Genomic DNA, 5,656 nt, shown 5'->3' with positions numbered 1-5,656 from the left:
AAGTTTAAGGAAATTAAAGTTGCAAAAGTGAACAAAAGAGCTAAAAATAGTCATATAACAATCATGTGTACAGGGGTGATATGAAGTTAAGATGAATCTTTAGCAACAAGAGTCAGTAAGCAATGTCATAAAATAGCAGCTCCATCATATTAACACAGTTGGAGAGCTTCAGCAGTGGTTGCCCTTGAAAAGTGGACCTGAGGCTATGGAATTAAAAGGAACCATTGCTTCCTGTTGTAAATCTTCCTGTACTATTTGTCTTTTCAAAAACTCTGACCAAACCAAACCAAACATGACAATCATATCTTACAGGGTTATGGCGATGGTCAGGGATAATCTATTATGAAAGCCTGGAAATTTAATCAGGGAGCCGTCTTGTAACTGTTAGGACTGGGATTTTCTCCTAGTGTTATTATTGGACGTCCAACCTCCCTCATCCTAGATTTGTTCCTTTCCAGGGGGTCCCAGATGGCTCCAATGTCCAGCTTCCCTGTCAAGCCTACTGTTTCTGCAGCACTCCAGCTTCAAGAATGGTCTCTCACTGCCCACCTCTATCCCGGATGCCACCTCCGCTGCTGGGGTGAGCTCCCATCCTGTGCTTATAGCTCCTGTCACTTGTCTCCCTCAACTGTTGCCAATGCACATCTAGCTGTGTCTTATTATTACACATTGACTGATATAAATTTATCATTTCAAATGCATGCACTTGAAAACTTAACTTTAGCCCACAAATATTTTGTTTAGTTGCTAAGTCATGTCCGACTCTTTGCGATCCTAGGTACTGTAGCCTTCCAGGCTCCTCCGTCCATGGGATCTTCCCAGCCAGAATACTGGAATGGGTTGCCATTTCCTCCCTCCACACCATCATATAAATACTCAATTAAAAATATAGCTCATAAAATACAACACTTCATAGCAGTTTTTGCTGTTTCTGAACTTTACCCCATAGGACTGCTTTAAAAGAATCTCTCTTTACAAATAAAGCAACATAAGCGCCCTATCAAACATTTGAAAAAGAAACATAATTGCTTCATTCCTCTTCATCAGCTTGGCATACAAGCAGAAATCCTGTTTTGTTAAAATTAGATGACTCGGAGTCCCCACACTACTTTTACAGAAGAGGTCATTCTTTCCTCTTTGAATTCTCTGTCCTGAAATAATTCCCAGCCCACTTTGGATTCTTACACCTCCTCTTCCTGAGATGTCACGCTGGCCAGAAGTCTAGAAGCCATCCTTTCCTCTTCCCTCTTCAGACCTGCTTAACACTAGGTCCATGGATAAATTAAGTACTTCACCCAGGTCATACAGCTTTTGGTGGGTGAGCTTTAGGAGCCAAAATCTAGTGTTTAGAAGGTTTGTTCCAAAACATGCTGTTCTTATGCTTCTGGGGAGGCATCATGAGGGCTCCATGGAGGATTTGGGTAGAATCAAGCATTCCCCAGTTCCCCTTCCTTCCCCAAGAACCTTCTTCTCTTGGCATCACTGCTATCATACAGCAAAATCCTGGGGATTTTCCTGACCTAGGGGATCGAACCTGTGTCTCCTGCATTGGCAGGCATATTGTTTACCACTGAGCCACCTGGGAAGTCCTGTCATACGGCTACTAAGAGTCAAAAGCAAGACAGTGAATTTTTATGTGAAACTATTTTCTTTTTCTAATTTTGCTGTTTCAAAATTTTATTAGTGAAATTCCCAAGTATCCAGAAAAGCTGGAAAAAAATAGTACAGTAACACATACATCCACCACAAGACTTCAACAACTGTTAACATTTGCTATACTTGTTTTATTCATCTACTGATCTAGCTATTCAGCTAGAGTTCCTTTTCCAAGGGTTCCTTCTCATTTTCTGATCCTGCCTTTTCATAGCATCTTGTTTTTTTTTAACAGGTGTCATATCATTTCATATCTCTTTAGTGATAAGTAATTCATTTTGTAAGGTTTTTATTTGATTCTTCTCATAGTCCCTGAATTATATGTTTCTTCTGGGGTCAGTTTTTCTCTTTTTACCTTTCTTTGTCACACTGTTCTCAAATGTTTCATGAATCCAGTTGTCAGGCTCCTTATGAAGGAGAGAGGAGAAAGGCTGCCTAGGACGCTGGGTGCGTGTGCGGGACGTGCTGAGGGGCAGGCTTCAGATCAGGGTGCATAGTCTGAGTGTCGTGCTGAGACTTCTCAAATGCTGGAATGAGATGGCTTTGTGCCAGGTTACCAATGACAATGACTGCTGTTCAAGTTTCCTTGGAAACAGGCTTCACTGTCTTTATAAAAGTCCCCTCCGGTCATTGGTTGGTTGGTCGGTTTTGGTTTGGTCTGTGGTTGAACATCCAATTGCTGGGAGTTCTTGGCACCAGCGCTCGAGAGTAGGAATGGAGGATGACCGTTTCATACAGAGATCTTCACTATTCTTCCATCTTCTCTTCACTCCAGTGACTCTTCTGAGTTCCCAACCTCAGTGAGGGGCTGGCACAGAGGTAGGGCCCCCATCTTCTGTAAGACCCTCTAAACACATTCTGGGCTAGAGCTTCTTCCGGTCAGTGTTCTTCCATGTAATTTGTCCTCTAGAAATCCATGGAGATCACGTCACCTCTTGTTCTCTCAACTGCTTTTGGTATTGTACGTTTTATATTCGAATCCTAGGAGGATGAGGGAATAAATACATGTGCTCAAGTCCCCATCTCAAACCAGGGATGAACATTTCCATTTTACACTGGGGAAAAAAAGAGGCTCATGTGATTAAGTGACTTACCTAAGAACACACAGCTAGAAAGGGAAGGGCCAGAATTAAACCTGTGTGCTTTTGACTATGCCAAATACTTCTTTTTGTACAAATCATGACTCAGCTGGTATGACCTGGAGAAACAAGCCCTTACATAACCTGATATGTTTAAAATACGCTGTCATCTGTGTATAAAAACGACTCATAAACTGCCCAGACTAAAAATTGTACAATTTTTACAAGTTACATATCTAGAATAAAATGAAAAAAATCATCAAAGTAGTAAAACAGCAGTTTGATATTTTTTGGTCAGGTTGAAGTGGAACAGATCTCAAGGAGAGAAAATTGGGAGGAAGCATAGGTCACCATTTGGGCAGTAGTGGCAAGGGCTTGGGACACTGAGTGCTCTTGGTTCTATGAAATAGAATCCACTTTAGAAGTCACATGTGGGGAAGCAGTTGACCAAATGAGATGGTGCGGACTCCAGGAAGTGGGGTGAAAAGAAGACTTGCTAGGAAGACAGGGCACCCTGTCCATGTGGAAGCCACTCTATCATATAAACCCAATACTTACTAACTGCTATGCACAGACACTGCAAAAGGCTCTATAGATGCCTTCATCTCTTTGCCAAAGCATTATCCTGAAAAGTTAAGGATTTCTTCATTTGGGGATGCTTCCAGAAATTAAAAACCCCACAATATCTCACAGGAACCCATCCCATTCATAATGGTTTAAGATTTAAGGTGTCAAAAGAATTGTCCCAATTCAACCACAAATATAGTTTGAGGGCTTTTGAATAGCTGGTCATTTATTCAACAAATCTTTATAGAGCTCCTACTCTATGGCAGCCACTGATGCTAGGACCTAGGGACATTGTGGTGAGGAATAGGAGATTATTTCTAAGGAAGTTAATCACTTCTCCATCAGACAGTACTGAAACATCCACTTCTCTCTTTCTCAAAGACAGAGGCCAAATTAGCTTAATTCTGAAATGTAGAGACTGACCCACAGAAAACTGGGCTAGGTGGTTGATGAACATATTACATATTGTTACTAATTCACTGTGACATTAATTTAGATGCATGATATACAGGGAAAAGACATAAACTAACAGAAAATCTTTCCATTCACAGTGTTTTTCTCTAATTTTCACCTTCCCCATAGCTGTTTTTATCTCAGTCAGATGAAAACAATTTTTTGGAAATCCATAGTGAAGTCCAGAACAAGCAAGCACATCCTCTGTTAAAGGTTGGCACATATTCCTGTGAACTCGGAAAGAGAACAGAGCTTTCCAGTAGGTCAAACAAAAAAAAAAAAAATGGAGATTAAGAAGTCTGATTTCCTCCTCTTCCCATCAGTTGTCAGACACCATTGAATAATTGATTTCTGGTGGGCTGCCGTCTATGGGGTCCCACAGAGTCAGACATGACTGAAGTGACTTAGCCTGTTCCTGAAAAGTAGATAGCTATCATTAAAGCATTTCCAAAAGGAAATATATTTTGCTTTTCATTAAAATGGAACAAATGAAATGGTACTGCAACAAAATAAACTTTTTAAGGTACAGTAATTGCATTTGTGATTTTTCCTTTTCCACATCTAATTGCACTGTCTCCAATGGTCCTGAGACCTCTCCAGCAGGCTGACAGCCTGATAAACTCTAAAAGGAAGAAAGAAAACACAGTTTAAAAGGCAGGGTAGGTGTGGCAGCTAACAAAGGTCAAGATGAACAAAGAAGAAAGTGCAGTTACTCAAGTGTATGCAGATAAGGCATCAAGTTCAAGGTCTGAGAGGAAGTACACCGGATTGCAGTGTCCACATGGCACCTGATGACAGACCTCCAGTGATGGAGCCCAACCTCTAGGTTCTTCTCAAACAGGAGGGAAGAGGGCAAGGCACAACATTTAAAAGAATGATATACTCTGAGGACTGGACATAAACAGATTAGAACCAAACAGGTCCAAGACGGCAGACGAGTCCAGTTCCACTCGACTTTGAGCCTCGGTACATGCTCATTGTAACACATCAGCATGCTAAATCACACTCACAGGCACCATGACAATTCCAAGGCTGATCATAAAGATCAAAAAGTGGGTGGTGGCCCAATGTCTGGAAATCCCCACCTCTTTCCCAAAATAGCTGGAAAACTCCTGCCACTCCTTAGCTTAAGAAATTACCCACCCCTATAAAAACTGACTATCTTTCCAGGTGGCATTAGTGGTAAAGAACTTGTCTGCCAGTGCAAGAGACACAAGAGACATGGGTTCGACCCCTGGGTTGGGAAGATCCCCTGGCATAGGCAAAGGCAACGCACTCCAGCCTTTTTGCCTGGTAAGTTCTATGGACAGAGGAGCCTGGCGGGCTATAGTCTATGGGGTAACAAAGAGTCAGACATGACTGAGTGACAACATGTGTGCTAAGTCACTCAGTTGTGTCCAACTCTGCAACCTTATGGACTGCAGCCCGCCAGGCTCCTCTGTTCATGGGATTCTCCAGGCAAGAATACTGGAATGGGTAGCCATTTCCTACTACAGGGGATCTTCCCAGTCCAGGGATTGAAGCTGGGTCTCCTGCATTGCAGGCAGATTCTTCACCATCTGAGCCTCCAGGGAGGCTCAGACATCACCCAATTCTCGCCTGAAAGCTATTCTGGAATATCTATGGTATCATCATTTCTAGGTAGCCTAGAAATAGCCATCATTGACAATCAGACAAATATGAAACCAATTCAATACCGCCTGTGCAGGAGTCAAATTCTGAAATGTCTATAACTTAATAAATTACAATTCACAGTTGTGTTAGCGAGCTTACTTTGTTTCAGCACTTCTTACAGTTGAAACGCTCAGATGTGTTTCCAGTTGGAAGCTGCCAAGGAAGCGTTCATAGCATTTCACACTCACATGCTGTATCTTGTCGTTTTTCATACTCACATGAGACCAAGC

The sequence above is a fragment of the Cervus elaphus genome, chromosome 30, assembly GCF_910594005.1.
Source record: "Cervus elaphus chromosome 30, mCerEla1.1, whole genome shotgun sequence".
Classification (NCBI taxonomy): domain Eukaryota; kingdom Metazoa; phylum Chordata; class Mammalia; order Artiodactyla; family Cervidae; genus Cervus; species Cervus elaphus.
Note: the sequence above shows the minus strand (reverse complement) of the source record.